This window comes from Mastomys coucha, unplaced genomic scaffold, assembly GCF_008632895.1.
Source record: "Mastomys coucha isolate ucsf_1 unplaced genomic scaffold, UCSF_Mcou_1 pScaffold21, whole genome shotgun sequence".
NCBI classification, from domain to species: domain Eukaryota; kingdom Metazoa; phylum Chordata; class Mammalia; order Rodentia; family Muridae; genus Mastomys; species Mastomys coucha.
The window spans coordinates 97,696,702-97,719,760 of NW_022196904.1; the positions used below are offsets into that span (position 1 = coordinate 97,696,702).

At 45.1% G+C, this 23,059-nt stretch overlaps 2 long non-coding RNA genes across 2 annotated transcripts in view; one reads left to right on the forward strand and one right to left on the reverse strand.

The window, feature by feature from the left end:
* The window catches only part of LOC116102766, a 19,933-nt gene extending 15,768 nt beyond the window's left edge, over positions 1-4,165 (forward strand). The window contains exons 2-5 of the long non-coding RNA XR_004123269.1: positions 497-603; positions 1,436-1,488; positions 3,433-3,517; positions 4,128-4,165. This is a non-coding gene — a long non-coding RNA (uncharacterized LOC116102766). The remainder of the gene's footprint in view (positions 1-496; positions 604-1,435; positions 1,489-3,432; positions 3,518-4,127) is intronic.
* On the reverse strand, positions 454-22,167 carry LOC116102767. The gene is made up of 3 exons (XR_004123270.1): positions 22,094-22,167; positions 19,506-19,972; positions 454-647 (listed from the first exon to the last, which is right to left on the reverse strand). It is a non-coding gene; the product is annotated as an uncharacterized LOC116102767 (long non-coding RNA).
* Positions 22,168-23,059: the final 892 nt, after the last annotated feature.

Consider the following 23,059-nt stretch of genomic DNA (forward strand, 5'->3'; position numbering starts at 1 on the left):
TTTTTTTCTTTTTCTATTTAAGTGGTACATTTCTTTGTAGAGCGAGTTTTTTAGCATGTCTTTAAATTCTGCATGGCCCTGGCCTTGCCAACCTCACACCCCTCTGGGAACTTCCCCCTGCTTCCTCAATGCTCACATCTACTACCCTGAGTAGAGTGAGTGGTTCAACTTCTCTTCAGAGTGGGGGGCCCTGGATAGCAAGGATCCAGGGAAACCCTCCCGCCCCGCCCCTATAACTTTCCTTGTATGCCCATCCTCCATCTGTCCATCTAGACCTGCTTCAGCCTCGGGACACCTCAAAGAAGGTCTGTAGGTTGCTGTGGTAATTAGAAGACAGACCATGCTGGTCTTTTGCTTTTCCTATAAGCATATCCAGCCAGGGCAGTACAGGCAGGCATATAGCATCCTGGCATGGGGATCTAAAGGGCAACAAAAGTGTCCCTGTGTGTGTGTGTGCAGAAGTAGAGAAAATTACACTTGCCTGAATTCCTCCCAGGGAGAGGACAGCATGTGGCTGACAGAGGACAGTGAGGATCTCGTTGTGACAGAGAGGTGAACCACCGGAACACACGTGGATACACGCTAAGCAGCCTTCTGCAGAGGGTAGGTCTTGTTTGTTGAAGGGTTCCCATTGTGGCAAAGAGACTCTGTCAAAGAGGAACCCCTGTTACTAGAGAGCACCCCCTCTCTGCCATCACCAGAGTGTACTAAATTCATCTAAGGACTGAACAGCATTTCTGAAAGATCAGTGTCAATGTGTTGCCAAGATGCTAAGACTTGCCTTGTTATGGGGCCTGGATCAATTGGCCATTCAATGTCAGGATGCCTGTCTTGGTGAGGGCAGGTGAGCAACAGTCTCAGGTGACATGTGGAGAAGCCTCTATGTCTCTTGCCTCATATTCCATGATCTGCCTTGAGTACCCTCTGTACTACAGAGCTGGCTCATCACCCCTCTTGGTGGTAGAAGGTCATCTTGTCCCTTTCATGTAGGAGCAGAACATCATGTTCTGCCTGCCCACTCTGCCACATACTGAGTGAGTTTTTAAGCCTCAGTTTGTCTGTGAAGTATTACTAGTGCCCACTGTAGAAGGTTGTGCTCCCCACGAAAGAAAGAAAATGCAGAATACTGTGACAGCTCAAAGACTTAAGTTCTGTGGGACCCTGGAAGACAGAACCAGAACCAAAGGTCTTTCCTGGGCTCGAAGACTTTGCAGAGTACAGACCTAGATAGTGAGTTATGCAAGTGTGAGGTGTTAGAATCACCTTCCATTACCTCAAGGTCAAGGGAATCCCCTGTGCCTGGGAGGTGTGACCCTGGGAGGTGTGATCCTGGGAGATCTGCAGTTTACCTAGCCTCTGGGAGGTGTGATCCTGGAGGTGTACAGGTAGCTAGCCCCAAGATTCCTTTTGACCATCCTTCCCTAATCCTCCCCAGGGTGTCATGGGCAGAAGCCTCAGCAGCAGCTGAACCTCCAGAGCAGCCTCAAGGTGAGAAGGATGAGCACCTCTCCAGGAAACTGGCTTCAGTTGATAAGTTCACCCTTTCTGTGTGGCCTACTTCTCCTGGCTTAACCCTGTGGACTGTGGAAGGGACCAGGGAAAATTTGAGAAAGTGCTGGTCTGAGCTTAGTTCTGAGAGCTTGTTGATTCTAACTAGAAGTTTCTGTTATGCTGAGACAGGACAGAAAACATCTGGACTCGGAGGAAGGTTACAAGAGATGCAATCTCCCCTTTCCGGTACAAGTACTGTGTGCTGAGTGGTAGAGGAAGGTGGATAGGGAAAACCCATAGCCTTGGCAGGTGCCTTAGGGAGCTGATTTGTACCATTCACACTCCCTATCTGCAAAGTGCCCATACACAGTGCGGTACCCGGAGGCTGCCTCTGGCCTTTCCTCACTTTTTGAGCCTCACATTCTGTCTGTGATACCTGGGGTTGGTGAGATGGTCTGTGATGCTTTTGTGTTCTGGAGTGAGTGAGAGCTAATAGAGTGGATCTCACTGTCTGCATCCCTCCCCTGGCCATATTTCTCTAAGACTTCATCTCTCTGCTTTGAGACTGTAGACCTGAATCTCTGGAGTCTCAGTGGCATGGAATGAGCAACATCTGGCTTCATATCTGGGGGGGAAATCACCTTTTCACACTAAATGTGAAGTTAGCCCCCAAATATAGGTTTCAGACATGTTTATTAGAAATTCTTAGTTATTGTTCCTAACTCTTGCAGAAATTCAGGATGTGGTATTTACAAGGTGGGTCGGGGAAGAATAAGGGAGAAAGAAGTGAGTTGGGAGTTAGGGAAGCAATTGGGTAAGGGAAAGGCAGGAGGCAGTATCCCTGGGATGGGGCTGGAGAGTAGCCAGGAGCATCTGAGATGTTGGACAGTACAGTCTGTCCTGAGGCAGTGGGTGTGTTGGACACAGAGGGTACCTGAAGAGATAGATCAGCATTGTGCACCTTTCCCAGGTGCCGCTGGAGGATGGAGTTAAGAGGAGCAAATGGGCAGCTGGCATTATCCTGATGCCAATCAGCCAGAGAAGAGACCCTAATCCAGACATGGTTTGGGGGAGAGGTGGGTGGAATTCAGAGATACTCAGTAGATAATATCAGAATGTGTCATGGTAGACGAAGGTGGATAGGACAAAGCAGGAAGCCAACCAAGATGGTGCCATGGTGGCCTGGCTGAATGGGTGGGCACATAGGAGACCAATAAGGAGACCCTCCAGTGGGAAGTGCTGTGCAGCATCCCATTGTTAGGCCTGGAAAGCAGGCAGAGAAAGGGGTTTAGAGATTGAGAGAGACTGTGCAGCCTTCAGGCTCAGGTGTTCTCAGTGTAGGGGGTTAATGAACATGAAGCCATGTGAGGACATGGGGTCTGCTGTGAGTACTTCCAGTGGAGTGAGGAGACAAGAGACTGAAGACTCTGACTAGAGAATCTGGTTCTCAGTGGCTTCTGAAAGGCATGCTGTGTCTACTCCCACCCCAGAGACTGCCCTCTGGCACAAGCTACCCACAGAGAGGGCTGCAGGGCCTGAGCCATCTGCCTGTGAACCTTCCAAATGCGGTTTCTTACTTCAGTGCACTTGGTACAGCCTGGTTTGCCATAATAACCTACAGACACAGGGACACATGGTTTCTCTGTTGCCATGGAAACCAGCAGTTGGCTATCCCTATGTGACATAGCCCTGAGACCTTGAAAATCTAGTCTGATCTTGAAGAGCTTAGAAGGGACTCGAGACAGAAGGGTTTCTGTGTCCCCATTAACCAGTGTTGGTAGTTGTTAGCTTTACTGTTGTGGCCTTGGTGATGAAGGGAGACACAATTGTCTGATGCCAGGACCATCCCCCAAACTCACTCCATTCTCTGGCCATCATGGGACATCTTTTTTTTCTCTCTGGGTTTGCACTCCTTCACCCAGACAAGAATTTTGTTCCCAGGAGGCACTCCCCAGCCCATGGGATCTCGGCATTCGAAGCAGAACAGGAGACCTGGGCCCCTGAAACGGGGCCACCGAAGAGATAGGTAAGCACCTGAAAACCCTGCATTTGGCCCAAGGACCTGCCCTTGTGAGAGCTCCACCCGCTGTCAGCTTCACCCATCACTCACTGGCCTCACTCCTTTTCTTTTACATTCTAATCACTGCCCCCATCCCCTCTCACTCCTGTTTTGAGTTCTCCTCTTCTCCCTCGATGCTTCTCCCTTAACACATGGGGTCCCCCAGCCTCTTACCACAAAACCCAATAGTCTCTAAACATGTGATCAAGGAGGTCCATACTGTAGGATGTGCCCAGTACCTCAGGGATCCTCCACCCCTCAAATGAGGACCTCTGCCCCAGGCCTAAACCTCCGTCACTCCATATTGTGCCTTCTGTCTCTCCTGGTGGGCTCCTCTATCCAGCATCTGCCTGTTCTTCATCACCCTAACCCAGCTTCACTGCCACAGCCAGTCACTGCTCACAGAGCAACCCTGTAAAAATCACCTCCACTAGATCTATCAATCTACTTCCTCAGGGTACTAAAACCAGGACACTAAAGGAGCCCTTGAGTGACCACAGTGTGGCCAGGCAACAATTAGGAATAATTCGATGAGCCAGCAAGGGTGTGGAGAGTCACCTGTTCTTTTCCTTCTCAGGAGAACATCCCGGAGGAAGTACTGGAAGGAAGGAAGGGAAATCGCTGGGTGAGCTGACTGGGGAAGAGGGAGAGCTGGCTCTGGAGAAGGCCATCCACAGGAGAGACTGTGTGGGGAGGTGGGAAGGTGTGGGTGGTTGGTCATGCTGTGGTGTGTGTATAGGTAAGGTGGAGTTTAGGGAAAGGTGTGGCCACTAGGTAAAATCTATATTACTTTGGCTATTGTGAGCTTGATTTGCTCCTGTCAGATCTTCTGTGGTCTTTTTGCCCCCCTGTTCATCCAGGTAGCACTAGTGAAAGACCCAGAGGCCTAGCTGTTTACCAGCATTCCCTGAGGCTCTCAGCTAGACCTCTCCAGGGATGAGTTATCATTGGCATTGTAGCCTAGGACTACTACTGACTGGATCATGATGCTAAAGCGCCCATTCTTCATTGTTCATATATGTAGTCCCCTAGCCCAGGCTGGCCTCTTTACACCTATCTTTTGCAGACAAGAGATGAGTCTTGTCCATGACTCCTGATCAGTGCATCATTTGTAGCTTACTGGTGTTGGGATTCCTAGGATTCATTTCTTAGCCAGAGGGGTGGCCAGAAATAACTACCTACAAAGGAGGAGGCTGAGATCTGTCTGTATAAACTAAGCAAAAGGATAGGATCTGCTCCCCAGCTGAGGAGGGCCTTCTAGGTGTACCATGTACCTGGGGAATCTGCCTGCTTTTCCAAGGAAAAAAAAGTTAGAGAAATAGGGGCATCTGAGGCTCTCTTTTGCCTCCTGTGGATGTTGGTCATAGAACATTGATGGACTGCGAGGTGATAATGCCCTAAAAGAGACATTCTGTACAGAACCTGGGGTCTCAGGTATGGCTCTGTTGCAGAGACCTCCCATCTACACAGCCTCAGAGCAGGTTAACTGTAGCCTTGAGAAAAATCTCATGAGGAGAATGATGTCCCTTGAGTCTGGCCTATAGGCTCTTGGGGAGGAGAGGCAGGCAAGGGTGCAACAGTGTACCCCAAGGAGATGGCTCTGCTATGATGACTGATGCAGCTGCAGAACTCGACTTGTTTGCTTTCTGCAGCTCCTGTATTTTGAGTGACAGAAGCTGATGAGTCTTCTTCCTGCATCCAACACACCATAGATCATAAACCTGCCGGTGTCTTTGGGATCCTATATCCAACCCCTTATTTAACAAGAAAAACTGGGGCTTTGGGGCAAGGTCACACTGCAAGTTCGTGGGAGAGTCAGAACTGGAACACAGGCTATCAATCTAGGGCTCCTTCTAGGCACTGAAGATGAGGGAACAAGACTTACTGTGTGAGAGACATGGGTGTTACTGGGAGTGACATTGGCCTTGGGGTTGCAATCCTGCCTTAGCTTATGTCTATAGCTGGTGTCTGGACTATCAAGGATTCTTGGACATAAAATTTTTCTAGACTAGCTGGTTTCTGGAATTTTGTACATCTCTATTTTATTCAGGGCTTAGAGAACCACTCTGGCTCTTTCAATATCCCTTAAGGTCAGGCTAAACTTCATAATTCAAGAGGTACCCATATTTCACCAGTAATGACCAGTCCTACATGAACGAACATGTATGTCCATAGTCAGGGAGCTAAGGAGCTAGGCAGCCTCAGGAGCAGGGACTGTGTTATAGGAGCACATATTTATAGGTTAGGGACAGTCAGCAAAGGGCATCAAATCTTTAGGCTTCTCTGGGCAACCCTAGACAATGAAGAATTGTTTTGAGCTGAACGCACACTAAACCCAAGGGCATTTAACCCATGGACTATAGATTGAAAGAGCATACCTATGTGTATCTTGTATGACATTGTGACAGCACTAGCTATCCTGGACCTCAAGCAACCTGTAGATCACAGGTCAGGCATCCCTAGAGCCAGTTAGTGGTATAGGAAAGCAGTAACAGTTTGGTTCTTGATGTATAGTGTTCCATTTTAGGTCTTACCACTGTACTAGAAGTTTCTAAGACCATGATCATAGTGCATTTATATCATGACCTTTGAGATATTTTTTATCTTTAACTCCTTGAACATCATGTCCATTTCATTTGCTTATACTGGCATCTCAGTATCAATTGATGAAAGTATATAAGATCTACACACAATGATGATAATGATTTTAAGAGAACACAATGGACTATTAATAATAGGGTAGATGGAACTCAGTGATATTAATAACAACGATAAATGTAAATGGTCTAAACACCCCCACTTAATGGCCAGATTTACTAGATTGGCTCAAAATAGCATAATATACTACCTAAAAGAAAACAATTTCAGATATTTAGTCACTGAAGTTAAAAAGTCAAGGCATGGAAAAATATGCAAAGGACCCAAGTTTCATTCCTGGCACATGGGGGACTTATAGCCATCTGTAACTCCATTCCAGAGGATCCAGCGCCCTCTTCTGTCCTCTGGAGACATGCATGTGATACATATACATACATGCAGAATATTCATATGCATAAAGTAAATAACTCATTAATTTTATTTTATTTATCTGTTAGTTGAGAGTTTGATATATGTATACAATGCGTTTTGATCATTTCCACCCTCACTTTCACCTTCTCTCAAACCCTGCTACAGCCCCTTCCCAGTGCCATACCCTCTTCTTTATGTATCTCTGAAACCTTAGTCTCTTCGCACTCCCATGCTTGCTTTCTTCCTCACTGAAGCTGAGTCAGTTCTTAGGAACCTTCAGCCTCCAAACTTCTTTGTTGTTGTTGTTGTTATGTGTATGGGTGTTTGACACGCTTGCCTGTCTGTGTACCACTCGTATGCCTGGTGCCCATGGAGGCCTGAAGAGGGCCTCAGATCCTCTGGAGCTGGAGTCAACAAATGGCTGTGAGCTGCCATGTGTGTGTATTGGGAACTGAACCCAGATCCTCAGGAAGAGCAGTCAGCTCTAACCACGGAGCATCCCCCCAGCTCCCCGAATTCCTAGTTTTAGTGTTCGCTCAGAGTCAACTCTTATTCCTCTTCTGTGTGGATATTCTAGCTTACTGTTACAGCAACTCACCATCCTTGAAGGGCAATTGCCTTTTGTAGTCCTAGTTCCCAGGAACCCACAGCTTTCTCTGAATTTCCAGTAGTGCCCAGCAGCGCTCCTGTCCCCCACAGCTGTTTCAAAGCTCTCACAGAACAGTGCTTTCATGTGCTACACTTCCTTCCTCATCCTCAGCTGCCAGTAGACGCTGATTTTGCAGAGGGAAGAATGCAACTTCTCTTCTCTGCCCTGGACCTCCAGCATCCTTCTCCGCATCTGTGGCAGTCAATGCTTCTAGTCCTTGACACACTGAAGAATAGTGTGACACACTTGACACTCTTCCTGTTAACCTCACTACCAGAGATCTGATAACCCTTTCCATGTCTCCTAGCACCCCAAGTACCCTGTTTCATTTGCTACCCACACTCTCAGTGCATGTTCACATTCCATTTCCCTGGCACCTTCCTTCAGAATCCAGTTAAAAGAGAGTTCCCGTGAACTCAGTTTTATAAGGTCGCATTGCTCTTTTCCTCTGTTGAAGTCAGAGTCAGGGCCTGTTGGCTCCGTTACCTCACCGTACTACTGAGCCTTCAATCAACTCCAGCCGGTCTTCTGCCCCCACTCCTCCATCTATGCTTCTGATGCTGGTAATGCCTACTTCCTGTCTGCCTCCTGGCAACCGTGGGCATACCCAAGCCGGCTCATCCCACCTCTGTGGACCCCTTTCCTCTGCTGTCTGTGACCCTGCATGCTCCTTGTTTACTGTCTGCCTTTCTGATTATTGCTTCATCTCTTCTTTCTGTCTTGGTTTCTTTTCTCCCTTCCCCTTGTTTTTAGTGATCTTGTTAGTGAAAACAATTACTACTTCATTTGCAGGCTGAGAACTCCACCATACCCAAGAACCTTTCCTTTCCTTTGCATTTTCTGGTGGATCACTTCTTGCTTCCTGTGTGTTGATGTTTCCTTCTAAGGACAATAAACATTTGGGATTGTTGTGAGCACTCAACAAGTTCACTTGTATCAGTGTGGACGTCCTTGTTGCTTCCAGAGTGTGCTGCTTTAAAGTCTACTTAGTGTATTATAATCACTCCAGCTTAGTCTTCATTAGTTTGTACCTGGCTTCTTTATCCATGCTTTCTAGTTTTAATCTCACCAATTTTATACTGGAAGTGCCTTTCTTTTTTTTTTCTCTCTTTTTTCTTTCCTTTTTTGGTTTTTCCGAGACAGGGCTTCTCTGTATATCCCTGGCTGTCCTGGAACTCACTCAGTAGACCAGGCTAGCCTCTAACTCAGAAATCCGCCTGCCTCTGCCTCCCAAGTGCTGGGATTAAAGGCGCGTGCCGCCACCGCCTGGTGGGAAGTGCCTTTCTTTTAGGGATCAGATAGCTGTGCCATCTTTATCCAGCCTAATAAATATGATTGTTAATTGGGTTGTTTAGACCATTTACGTTTATTGTGTTATTTATATCATTGAATTCCAACCTGCCTTTTTGCTATTAGTACTACATTTGTCTGCCTGTTCTTTAATTTTTTTCTTAATTTATTATTGGTGTGTGTGTGTGTGTGTGTGTGTGTGTGTGTGTGTGGTGTGTGTAGAGGTTACCTGTTCATGCCATGTCCAGAGGACAATTTTGTGGAATTGGTTTACTCCTTCCATCTCTATGTGAGTTCTAGGATTCAAACTCAGGTCTCTAGGTTTGTATGGCAAGCACCTTTATCTGTTGAGCTGTCTTGCTAAATCTAGCCTGGTTTTGGTTCCTTTGCTTTCTCTGGTATCAGTTTTTGATTTGTTTTGAGAAGGAGCCTCACTATATGCCTTGGCTGCCTTGGAACTTGCTAGGAGGACCATATTGGCTTGGAACTCACAGAAACCCACCAGCCTCTGGCTCCTTAGTGCCAGGATTAAAGGTGTGCGGCACCACACTTATCTGGTATTCAGTTTTTAATTTTTTCTTCAAATTTACTTTAGTTATTTTGTTGTATATGCATGTATATGTTTGGGGTTACATATGTGACACTGCGCAAAGGAGCCAGCTGGTATTCTGATAAGGGTTACTGTGCCGAGTGTGTAGATTAATTTAGGCACTATTGCCACCCTGATATTTTTTAGTCATCTGATCCCTAAATACAGGATGACTTTCTTTCTATATATGTCTGAGGCTTAATTTCTCTCCAGAAGATTAGAGTTTTCTCTTTTTTAAAAAATGTGTGTGTGTTGTGCATGTGTGTGTTTATATGTGGTATATACACTCATGTGTGAGCAGCTGCACACACCCAGAGGAGGATGTTGGGTATCCTTCTATATTGTTTTCTACTTTATCATTTGGAGACAGTCTCTCTCACTGAACCTGCAGCCAGGATAGCAGTTAGCAGGCCCCAGTGAGCCCTCATGTCCCCATCTTTCACAGTCCTGGGGTTACAGGTATGTGCATGGCCTTACCTAGCCTTTTATGTTGGTGCTGGGGATTTGAACTCAGGACCTCAAGCTTGTACAGCAAACTCTGTTACATACTAAGCCATTTCCCCAGCCCAAGTTTGCAGTACTCAATGTATACCATTGAACTTCTTTTTAAAAATTATTCCTCGGTATTCTATTTTTTGATGCTGATAAATTGCATTGCTTCATTTTAGGTTGTTTATTGAATGTGTATAAGAATAAAACCGATTTTCTATGTTGATCTTGTGTCCTGAAATTTTTCTGTATCTGTTTATTAATTCTAGAGTATTTTAGAGGACACAATCAATTTTCTTAAAACAGTACCATGTCATTTAACAGTAAAAGACAGCTCTCCGTCTTCCTGTCTAGTCTGGGCGCCTTCTCTTTCACCTATTTCCTAACTGGAGGGTAGGACCTCAACTGGATAGGCACATTTGTCTTAATCTCTGGGGAAGATTTGTTTTTTCACCTTTAGTGTTTTGTTAGAAGTAGGTTTTTTTCATATAGTCTCCTTATAAATTAGAAGGAATGTCCTTTCTGTTCCTAATTTGTTGAGTGGCCTTTTATCATGAAAAGGTATTATATTTGGTGGAGTGCTTTTGTTTTGTATTTCCTGAAGTGATAATATAGGCTTTACTCTTCATTGCATTTATACTGTATTTTCTGATAATTGTTATTTACAAGATAAGTCAATTTCACATATAAGCAATAACTTCCAGTTAGTTAAGATGTAAAAAATCTTGATGCTACTAGATTCAACTTGCTAGTCATTTTTTAATGATTTTCATTGACACTGTGGCTTTTTCTCCTGTTTTATTTTCACATACATACTTTTTTTTTTTTTTTTTTTTTTTTTTTTTTTTGAGAAAAGGTGTCCATGAAGATCAGTCTGGCTTCAAACCTGAGATCTTCCTGTCCCTGCCTCTCTAGAAATGGAATTGAAGGTGTGAGCAGTACGGCTGGCCTTACTTTGGAGTATGGCTGTCTGTGGCTTTGAATTCAGTACTCTTTCTTTGGACTGTCAATACCAGCAGCACGTTTTAGGTACTGAGGGTAGCTGCCATTCCTCCTGTCGTGTGTGCAGTTTCCCTTACTTTGCTTACATGGAGTAAATTGCAGAAACGATGTTATCATCTTCCCTGGCCTTGCCACCTGTCTCACCAGTGTGTTTCTATTTTGTTGTGTTGACCCTCAACACTAGCATCAAATGCCTATGGTTTTGGTTTGTTTTTAGTTTGTTTTTGCTTGTTTCTTGGTTAGAATTTTTTCTAATTTGTTTGTTTGCCTACAGCAGCCACTTTGACAACTCTCTGGATGCCAACCAGATGTCTTACAGTTCAGTTCTGCTGTTACCTGGAGGCAGTTTGCTCCCCACAGGTTAAGACCTCAGTTCCACAATGCCACTTCTATCTCACCGGCTAATGAGTTTCCAGATGCCTAGCTCTTCTGCTAGCCAAGCAGCTGTAATTTGGGCACTCCCAGGATACTCTAGTTATTTGTCAGGATGCATGGTGGAACCCAGGAAAGCTGCTTTTTTGACTATTACCAGTTTATTATAAAAGTCAAAACTTGGGAACAGACATTAAAAGAGACACACAGGACAAGGAGTGGAGATGACCTCTGTGCCTTCTCTAGCTCACCTCCCTCTCAGATGTTCACCCTATTGTTTGGGGTTTTGTGGAGGTTCTGTTACATGGCTGATTAATTAGGCCTTTGAGATTGGTAGCTGAGCTCTAGCTCCTTTCCTCTCCCTAGATCTGGATGTGAGACTGAGAGCTCTAAGCCTCCAGTCATGTGGTTGGCATACGGTTCAGCACTGTGGAGACAAGAGGCTCTATACCACTTCCTCCTGGCATGCCTCATCCTTCTGGGTATTCTAAGCACAGTCCTAAACTCCTTTGTAGTTCTTAGTACGTAGACTGTTACCATGGGTTTGCCTGGGTCTACTACTAGGCTGTGGCCTCTCTGAGGCCAGGGTGATGTCTTGCTTCACTCTGTACTTTCAGTAGAGGACCATGCACCGAGTAGACACTCAGCACAAGTGTCCTTTGGAAAGGAGGAGAACCAAGGCCAGTTGCTCTCAGTGGCCTGGATGTCCCTAGGCTGTCAGCTCAGGTGTCTTAGATAGATTATCCTCCTTAATATTTATGACATTGTGAAATAGGTGTTAGACCCCTGTGGATTTCTGTGCTGAAGCTAAGGCTCAGAGATTTAAACCTTGAAGTCAGATCTGAGCATGAAGCGAGACCTGAGCCCAGGTCTGCTGACTTCTCTGTTTGGCCTTAAGTTCCTTGCATCCTACCATCTCCATGCTCTCTGAAGCAAACCCTAGACCAGAGTCTCCTTTTCACAGCTTCACCCAAGGAAAACCCCAGGCCGGTTTCCTCATCCCTTGTCCAGTAGGGAAAGCTAGGTCTTTTATAGTTCAGACTCTGTGGTATATCAGTCACTGGAGGATTGGTGTGGGGAACAACCAAAACCCTGAGCTTTAAAACCCTACTGTTGGGTCTGGTGAGATGGCTCAGCGGGGAAGAGCACTGACTGCTCTTCTGAAGGTCCTGAGTTCAAATCCCAGCAACCACATGGTGGCTCACAACCACCTGTAACGAGATCTGACACTCTCTTCTGGTATGTCGGAAGATAGCTACAGTGGTCTTACATATAACAATAAATAAATCTCAAAAAAAAAAAACATTTGAGGTAAAACCCTAGTGTTTTCAGTAGCAAAGTAGATTTGGGGATCACTGGCCCAAGTCTTGGAAAAAGTCAATATATACATATTGGGAAAAGAAGTGGTGACTTATTGCTGCCCAGGCCAACTTCATGACACCTTTTAGCACCATGGTGGCCTCGTGTAGTTTATATGAATGTGTGTTTATGTACATTGTATATATAAATACATACACATAAATAAAATAGTATTTTAAAACACATGTTCATCCTAGTAAATGTATATTATCTGAGACAATATAAAACAAAACTACCTATGGAGTTCAGTGGTTAAGAATGCATACATACTGCTCTTAAAAAAGACCCAAGTTCAGTTCCCAGAATCCACTTCTGGTGCCTCACGGCTGCCTACAATTCCAGCTCCAGAGGGGTCTGACACCCTGATTTCTGCACTCTGGAATACATACATACAAATAAAATAAAAAACTTAAACTACCTGTACTTCTAACACTTGGAGGTAAAGCCTGTTGATGGTGACTCATTTCCATTTTAGTCTTATCATTGGAATACTTATGCTGTGTATAAACATGCACAAATTACAAGCTTCACAACTTCTGATGAATGTTTGTGGATGTGCACAATCAGGCTCACACCACCTATACTGACAAGAAGAGCACCGACACCCTATATACCCCCTGATGAGATCTTTTCTGGAAACTGTATCCAATAGTTATCCTGACTTCTAGCACAATATTAATTTCACCCTCTGTTTGACATTCATGCAAATGGGAAGATTTTCTGTCTTCACTTTGAAACTGGCTTATTTTGCTAATAGTGAGATTTATCTGTTAGGCATGTAGTTCTACTGCAGTTCATTTATTGTCCTTATATAGTATTCAGGCAGGCTACTGTGGCACAGTGTAGACATCCATTCTCCTAATGGGCGTTTGGAGATTATTAGCGGTGCCGCTGTGGACATTCTTGTGTGTATCTCTTGGTTCTCACGTATGATTGTCCCCAGGATGTGTACTAGGAGTGGGGTTGCAGAGCCACAGTCCCCCAGAATGTTCCTGCCCTCTCTGCAGGGTGTGAGTCCGGGGGACAAGCTCCTGCTGATGCTGTCTTTACATTTAAGCCATCTCAGTCAGTGAGTAAAGTGTACAGTTGTGGTGGTCTTACTTTATGGTCCTCTGGTGAATAACAGTTGAATATTATTTCATTGATGTATTTCTTAACAAATATATTAACTGATGTGGCCAGTTCTTATAGTCTTTAGTTTACTACAAAGACATGAAAGTGTGAGGAAGTCCAAAGGCTGTTACCATGAAGCCAAAGCATCCCAGCTTAAAAAACCTGATTCTGTTTTTCCCTTTGGTGAAGTCTGACCTCCTAAGAAGAAGGTTGTATGGATCTAGGAGAACTCAAAAAGGAAGGGCCATTTGCTGTTGCTCTTACCTAGTGCTTCCCCCTTGTTACAACAACAGTGCTTATGTTTTCATTGGAAGGCAGTTTTATGAGACATTACTCCATAGTTACTCCATAAGAGGCCAATGTGAAAACTGAAGGGCTTATGGAAGCCTTCCCTGGTGGACTCCTATCTCAGAGCTAGTGTCAGCGTCATCCTACTGGGAACTGTCTCAGGGAAGCCCTGGGAGAGAGGTGAGAGCCAGCAGTGCAGAATGGATCTAGAGTAACCTTATTTGTTCATTATTATTCTTTGTTACTGATGAAACTGTTAACTTTTTAATAGGTTTAAATTCCTGCTAAGTGCTATTTGAAAAAAATATCTTGGATATTATGGCTAAAAATATGCAGTCTGAGTTTGTAAGAATGAATTTTTGTTTGTATGTACATACATTCTAGTGAAAAGGTTTTGCCATATAAAGTTTTCAAGTAATATATCCTCTAGGAGTATTATTGAACATATCTTATTTTTAATGGCGGTGTGATGGTTTTGTGGATTTATTGAATGTAAGCATCCCCTTATTTTGGTTATTTCCAAAATTCCTTAATCTGTGATGAACAGTGCATAAATATTCATACTTTAGTGGTTATTTTCTTAGAATGGCTTCAGAAAAAGAAAATTAATGGTTCACAAAGAATGAGTGTCTTTAGAGGTCTTTGACAGTGTTTATATTCTCATACAGGAAATGGCTCTCTCACAGCATAGCTATCAAATTTGCATATACTCAGTTGGAGTGTCTGCAGCCTACAAGACAGGATTTTTAGATTTTTAACCTAGTAAAAAAAATCGATTTTTTTTTTCTTATAAAACATGGCCTCTGGATTTAGAAACAGGATCCAGTGTTTCTAATTTCAGGATCTCCGGCTCCCTGAAGATGATGGAAAGAGCGTCCTCTGATGCTTTTGCCTTCCTGTTTGTTTCCTTTTGTAAATGAAGTTTTAACCCACCTGTTATTCGTGTCAGTGTGTAATAGGAAGTAGGGACAGGCTTTTGTTCTTCCCAGTAGTGGCAAATTGTTCTCTAAATCAGTTGCTAAATACCCAAATTATTTGAGTATGTTTGAAAGACCATCTATGTCATGAGTCATTTATATATTAGTATATATATGTACATATGTATACATATACATTTGTGTGTGTGTGTGTGTGTGTGTGTGTATACTCTGTACACGGCCTGTCTCTCCACTACATTGTTGTGGCCAGTCATTCTCATGTTGGAGTTTACCCTTGGAGTACAGTTTGTGTTGTGCATGAAGACTGTGGACAGTGCACAGTGCAGTTTGATGGCCAGGGCCTTCATTTTCTACTTTCACAAAAGTTCTTGGGTTGTCTTGGAAAATTAGCTTACTCTCCAGGTAAGCATTGCAATAAATCCATTGCTTGTAAGGAAACCCTACTGCAGCTGTTACGAGAACCATGAAGTTCTAATGGCAGGTGGGAAGGAAGGAGACGCTTGTTGGCAGCCAGGCTGTTTATGCAGATGACAAGGGAGCTGCTGAGATTTTTCACACACGACAAAGGCATTTCATGTGAAGTTTTATAGCTATTCTTTTCTTAAAGGTCATTTGAATGTAGTCTTTCTTGTTTTATTTTAACTAGATGTTTCTGCTATATGGAGAAAGCAATAATTTATGAAGAACTATCCCATGGCTATCAACTTCACTGAAGTGCTTGTCAGTTTTAATGGCTTTCAGAAACTTACTAAATATGTAAATAGTGATCGGTTTATCTTCTTTCTAATTACATGAAAATACCTCACAAATCGTGGCATTGTCTAGGCCTAACAGGACATTGTTTAGTTGTATCTAAGATACTTTGTCTTGTCTAGTGAATATAATGCTGTTCTTGGTTTACTTCGGGCTCCCCTACTTGAGCACACACGCGCGCCGCGCGCACGCGTGTTTGTGTGTGTGTGTGTGTGTGCCTGTCTGTCTCTCTGACTGTCTGTCTCTCTGTCTTTGTCTACCTGTTCTCTTTTTCCCCCTGCCCCTTTCTCCAAGATCTCACAGTGTAGCCTAGCCTGACCTAACTCCTTGGATAGCACATTACGTTTAGAGATTTATCTATTTTTCTTTGTGAAAAAAACAGATTTTTACACTGCAAGACATACATATACTATAATGATCACTATGGTGGCAGCCATAGTCATCATAAAGACTTAGACATTTATAGAAAGTTCATTTCATTGAGATGCCAGTTTCAAAGCCTAGAAGATGTTCAGAAATGTTTCATCTCTTCTGTGTCACTTCTGTGCTTGTAAATTCTTTTCTGGTGGCTTTAAGTTCATTGATGACATTCCACATGCCTTTCCATGGATCTGAGCAGATATAGGGCTAGTGTGTGTATGTGTGTGTGTGTGTGTGTACATGTTTATGTGTATGCACATGAAGCAGGGAGTAGCTATAGAAATTACCCCACCTGTAATTCACAAGCTGGGATGCATATATTGATCTATAGCCTTGTGCCTTCCTGTTTAAGCATGTGTCCCCATGTGAATATCTAGCATTCTATATGTACACATTCATCTATGTCCCTCAGCAGCTGTGCCAGCATGTATACATGCATAATATCTAGAACTATTTCTGCCTTGTGTGTTCATTGCATATATGCATATAGTGTCTAATACCTTTGTGCACACACATGGGGTACCACTGTACCATCTCTGTCATGCCAGCTCCCGAATAATGACATGACATAGAGACATATTTATTTATGAAAACTTGGGCCTTAGCTCTTAGGCTATTTCCTAGTTATTGTGTATAACTCAATTAATCCATTTATTCTAATCCTTGTTTGCCATGTGGCCCATTACCTCTCACTAAGTCCTAATATGTCTGACTTCCTCTGTCTCTAGCTGACAAATCTCCGGCCTCTCAATTTCTCTCCCAGAGACCCTCTCTCTGCCTGGAAGTCTATCAGCTATAGGCCATCAGCTCTTTATTAAAGCCAATCGGAGAATGCTTTAAGCAGATGAGGAAGGACAGAGACATAACTTTATAGAGTGTACAAAAAATATTACCCCAACATGGGTGTACATGTCTGCATGAAAACCACTGGAAAGCACACCTTGCACATATCTGGCTGAGGGAATGGCAGGGTTATTCGGCAGAACCTTGGTGCTTGTGTGACGTGCTTTCTGATATTATAAACAAGCTGTCAAAGGTGAAGGAGAAGCCCCATAGGCAAGAAGAATCTTCTTGATAATTGTGGTTCCATTTAGAAATCTGAAGAGGGGCATCCTTGAGCTAAAATCCTCGTGTCTGAGCTCCATGATTAAGGAGTGGCCTCATCCTCCCTGAGGCCAAAGTGTTGGGGCCGTGCTCTGTGCCCTAAGGTGAATTATGACCATTCTAAGCCTGGAGCCTAGGCTCAGATGCGAGCTTAAGTCTACAAAAAAAAAAAAAAAAAAACAAAGCTAGGCTAGACTCAGGGAAGCTATTGTTGCTATGGCAATCTGAAATAAGTGTTTGTTTTTGGAGCAGCATGATGTAGAGTATATAGATAACAGGCTGGGGTAAGGTGGGGCTACTTCTTTCTCTGTCTCTCTGTCTCTCTGTCTCTCTGTCTCTCTCTGTCTCTCAGTCTCTGTCTGTCTGTCTGTCTATCTGTCTGTCTGTCTCTCTCTCTCTCTTTCTCTCTCTCTCTCTCTCTCCTGCCCTGCCCTGCCCTGCCTGCCCTGCCGTGTGTGTGTGTGTGTGTGTGTGTGTGTGTGTGTGTGTGTGTGTGTCTCGGAGTCAAAGAATAGAATGGACTTTGAAAAGGGAAGTCTGTGTTTCAATATTACCATCTAAGGCCTCAGGCGTGATTCTGGGTTGTTGCCTGAACCCTTCAGCACTTCAGGAAGGATTGATGTGGAGAAGGTGCCCCTGTGCCTATCACAACCTAGTTGAAGGTAACTGTTAGAGTGGTCTTTGACCAGCTCAGTAGATATGCTGGCTCAGGACCCAGCCAGCATCTACTGCAAACTGTCTCCTCTGTTAGATGAGGAGTGGCCCAGGAAAGACCCCTACCCAGGCCAGATACTAGGCTATGAGAACAGAGAGAGACTTCCCACTACAGAACTCATTTCCACTGAGGGGTCCTGGCACTGGGGCAGGCAAAGACAGGACAAAAGAATAGGATGATGGTCCCGGAGGCCTAGTAGGGCCTGACCTTAAGTAGAACAGAGGGTTGGGACAGAGAAGGACATGGTGAGCTGAGGAGTAAGGACATCCACTAGGCTTGTGAGAGCAAACCCTCCTCCCCTCCCCAGCAGCCTCTTCCCTACAGGATTCCAGGCCTTCAGTGAACAGGAGGGCTAAACTCAGCATTGACTGCAGCCTGAGCAAGGCATTCATACCCACCACGGGCCTTCTTGTAGCTTCAGGTTGCAGATGACTTCTTTCTCCAGGAAAACAGTGCTGAAGAGGAGAAGAGGGCTACAGACACCACCTGTGCGTCTGAGTTTGGATCTGAAGCAAGGAATGGTGTTTGATTACACATGAATCCTTACTTGATCCCATCCCAAGTCCTTTGTAGTTACCGTGTGTCTTAGGCCAAGGCCTGACCTCCATAGAAGTGTATCACACTTTGCCTACCATTGGGTGTAAGAATTTCTGCTCACTGTTCCTTGAAACAGAGTGTAGTCTCAGAGGCCTGGCAGAGGGAAATCCCATCCTGGAATAGGAAGACCTGAAGTGTGGATTCAGAGTAAGGGTGGCCTACATGGCTGCCTGGGATATGTATGTATGTGGAGAAATACAAGTAGGTGGTAAGTGTGTGTGTGTGTATGTGTGTGTGTATGTGTGTGTGTGTGTGTGTGTGTGTGTGTGTGTATGTGTTATATGTGCTGGGAGTGGAAAGCATTGGGGGCACACATGCAGAATATTTGGGAACGTAAAACTAGTATTTCATAGGTGATATATGTGTTTGTTAAGCTTGTGAATTCTAGGTACTTGGCATGTTTATTTGGAGTATGTAATTTAGTGTATTAGGAAGACTTGGAATGATGGAGGTAATATGTGGAAGACCACTGTCTGCAGGTCAGTTTTCTCTGCTGGGTATATGAAGCATGACATGCTATTGTGTATGATATAGTTTGAGAGCATCCGAAGTGTACATGTACCAAAAGTACATGCATACTATAGGCCTTGTAATGTAGTAGGGTTTGGGGAAAGAGGGCTGAGGCACGGACAGGAAAACTAGAGAGAGAGAGAGAGAGAGAGAGAGATCATATGTGAGAGGAAGATTTAAATGATGGCCTCCTTCTATCTTACATGGATTTCCTCTCAAAGGTCAGGCAGGACCCTGAGCCTTACCTGGGTGACACAGAAGGGTCTGTTTGACTTTTTAAAAATTATACACATTAATTGTCCATATTAACAGTTCCATGTGACAGTCCATGCATGCACACAGTGTGCACTGTAGTAAGACCCTGGGTGTTACAGAGTGAGTAGAGAGGACTGTCCATGTGGGTCAGTTCTTCAGGGTTACTGTTCTAACTTCCGTTCATATTGACTAGTAAGATTCATTTGCACAGCAGAGGAAAGCATTCCTGTTTGTTTTCTTTTGTGACAGGGTCTCACTATGTAGTCCTGGCTGGCCTGGATCTCACTATGTAGACAAACACCTGCCTCTGCCTCTCAAGTGCTGGAATTTTTGAAGGTGCATTCCACTATACCTAGCCTTACTTTTATCTTTATTTATTTTTAAAAGCTTTTGTATGCAATAAAGGAAAGTGCAAGACCATTAAACCCAGATGTTGCTAAGACTTTGAAATTGTATAAACTTTAAAATGAAATTATAATTAAAAATCCAACAAGTACACTCACTCAGCTTCCTCCTTGTGTGAGCGCCATCAGGGCCAAGCCCGCCCTGCTGTGTGATGGCCTGCTGTCCTGCCATGCTGTGTGATGGCCAAGCCCGCCATGCTGTGTGACGGCCAGCAGTGCTGCTAGGCTGGGTTGCTTAGTACCTCTTCCTGACGTTGTGTCTCAGGATGTTGTAGATCAGCCCAGAAGAGAGGTTTCAGAGCAAGGAATCAGCAGGTCCCACAAAGAATGGCTGTGTCCTTTGATTGCACATCTAGACTGAAGAAGTTGATGGGGACGAATGTCACAGTGCAGATTAAATTCTACAGTGCTGCCACATTTGTAGTTGCCACGCTGTGAATGACACTGAGCACTGGAGAATGCCTCTGGAGTGCTGGAGCTGTCAGCCAGTCCAGCAGGGAAGTCACTCACTCACATCACTGGCAATGTGTGCTATTTGTCAGTTCACTTCCTTCTTGCTTGCTAAACTAAGTAAAAATATCAAGCAACATTTGAGTTAGAACTAAATCCATTTATCATTTCAGTCACAGATCAGTGAGGTAAAAATGAGTGGAATCAACACACACATTGATTTATGGGACAATTAATTGTCTAGCTATATGGGATAGCAGCAAAGAATATCAGGGGTTTTCCCCTTATAGCCATCTCTCTGTGTCTCTGTCTCTCTATCTCTGTCTCTCTGTCTCTGTCTCTCTCTCTCTCTCTCTCTCTCTCTCTCTCTCTCTCTCTCTCTCTCTCTCTGTGTGTGTGTGTGTGTGTGTGTGTGTAGTATGTATCTGGAGGTTAGAGGACAACTTTCAGGAGTCAGTTCTCTTCTGCCATCATGGGAGTTCTGGAAACTGAACACACGTCATCAGGCTTGCTGGCAAGTACCCTTATCCAACTGGGCCATCTTGCTGACCTAAGAATTGGGTATTTAATCTGTATTTATAAACTATCCACTGTCCATCATTTATGTCAGCAAAATTATGTAACTTATTCTGTATGTATGCATGTAAGCACCTTCTGGAGAGCCGGATATTAAGTGTCACTATTCGAAGCTGTTCTGTAGCCTGTCATTACCCTCACCTTCAATATGCCTCCTTTATGTAGCTGGGACAGTGTGAAGGGGGTTGGGGAACAGGTACCAGTGGCAAGCAGCAAGGACAACAACTTTTCAGATTCCCACAAGCTGTGGCCTGTCGTTAAATCAGCTGTGACCACCTCCTAGTTATGAGTGAAGGGGCTCACCTGGGGATCCCAGTCATTTAACTAAGTCCCATTTCTATGCCAGGCACCAGGTGGGAGTTACATATAGGAGAAGACAGGCTCAGTGCCTGCAGAGAGCTCATAGCCCAGCAGGAGATACCAAGTCACTGTATGCAGGCAGAAGACCCAGTTGATGCGGTGGGGGCGGGGTGATAGGAGTCTCCCCGGCCTGATGGAGCCAGTGTGCGCTCTTTATATTAAGAGCAAAACACCTTGGGATCTGAATTAAAAATGTATCAATCCTCTTTCCAGGGTCCAGGCAGAGTAGTGCCCAAGAACATGGATTATAGGCAAGGGGATGGAGACAGAGGGAATTCTCAGGGCACTCTTGGAGAAACACTGTCTGGAGAGAGATGAGAGATCATCGCAGAGATCTGTGTTGGGTATTTGGAAAGCTGGAGCACAGCTGAAGTGGGACAGTCTGGAGGAGAGAGCAACAGAGCGGGGAGATGGATGGGTCCACAGCCTCACCAGCCACAAAGTGGAGGTGGGGGCATCCATGGCTGAGGGAGGAGCCTTACCAACAAGTGATATGTTTAAGCTGACTTTTTTCAAAGCCAATGTCTCTGGAGCAGGTAGTAGACTAGATCCTCTGGGGGTAGGTGGGAGAGCCATGGCATGCCGGATCACAGGATGAGAAGAGCCTCAGAAGAAGCTTCAAGGCCTAATGCTGCAGGAGCTCCTCCCCGCCCCCCCGTGGACCTCATTTCTGGGAGGTGTGTCATGGATGGTAAGGGCCCTCCATGCCAGTGAACCAGAGAATGGATAAGAGGAGAAGGTTAGGGTTCAGAGCAGCTGAGGAGGCTGATGGCTGCCTTAGAGCAGGGCCTGGAAGCTGCCATGGTTAGGCCAGTCCTAGCTCTGCAACCAACTTGCTGTGTGACCTTCAGCCAATCTCTACCTACTCTGAGTCTCAGCTTCTTCATCTGAAAATAAGGTTGGATTGGACCAATGATATTCAAGTGACATTTGGAGCCCCTTGGATCCTTGGGAGGAATCTCTAAGGAGGTGTGGTGTGGGGGAAGGAGATGTAGAACATCCACTGCTGCCCCACCCCCAGCTTCATGCAGAGCTGTTCGATTGTTTTCTTTTGTCCTGCCTATGAAAGGGTGTACTCCAGCTGAAAACCACAGGGCCAGAAAACCCCAGACTTTGTGGCATATAGTGCAGGTGTGTGAATTCCTTTTAGCATAGATACTGATGGAGATGAGAAAGCCAGCTAGCCTTGCTTCAGATGCAGCGTGAACCCCCAGGCCCATTTCCAGCATGATACAGTCATGGTAATATCCCCTGTTCTGTAGATCTGCGCCCTGTCTAGGGTAGAGGAGTTTGTCTCTTACCTTGGCTGGTAGGCCACAGTGTATATATCAATGGAATGCTCCATTCCCTGCACAGTGAGGCCCCTTTTCTGTGCTCAGGGCAGACTGCAGCACAATGCCGGAAGCAGCCCATCTGACTCCCTGTGCTTTAACACCTCCACCCCCTTGTCTCTGCAAACACAGCAGAGGTTCCTGGAACAGGAAACCAAAACTGAGTTTTCAGGCCTGGCCTATGGGTGGGAGGACTACATAGAAGGTGTCCTGCTTCCCCTTCAGCCCCATAAAGCTTTCTTCAAACCTTGCTGATAGATAGGTACCAGGTGGGCCCTGCCCAGTATGTGAGGACCTGTGTTGTGGGGTTGGAGGGTGATGGAGAAACTCCCATGGTGGATCAGAGAAGCCAATACCTGGCTTTCCATCCTCAGGTGTGATCTCAGAAATCAGAATGAGTTGCGGACCCCTATCCTTGCCCTGGGGTTCTGTGAGGGAGGAAGATGATGGAGATCAGCTTGAGGGACAAGGGATCATGTTACTTGCCTTGTGTCCTTTTAGCCCCAGATCATATCCTATTGCCTGGAAGCCAATTTCATCTTAATTCTGCTTTCTAGGGAGTCCAGATGTTTAAGACCCCAAATTCAAGGCTCCAAGTTAGTACTCTGGGGAAGCTCCAGGTCCCGATGCTTTTCTTGCTCCCTTCCTCCTTAGGAAGAGGGCTTAGGACCAAGTGGTCTCCTTCCTGTCCCCTCATCAGCACCTCAGACAGGGCTCAGAAAAATCACTCTAGGGACCCTGGGAAGACCCTGCCCCTCCAGTCTCTTCCTATCTTCTTCTATTCTTTATATCCCAGGACCACAAGGAGTTTGCCACTGGCTCTCACTTGGCAGGGAGGTTGGATGGGGACAGGGTGACGACTCATGGTATTTCCTGACAACAGGCCGGGGGACGCAAGCACCAATGTGAAGCTGAAGAGAGTCCTGGAGACAGGGG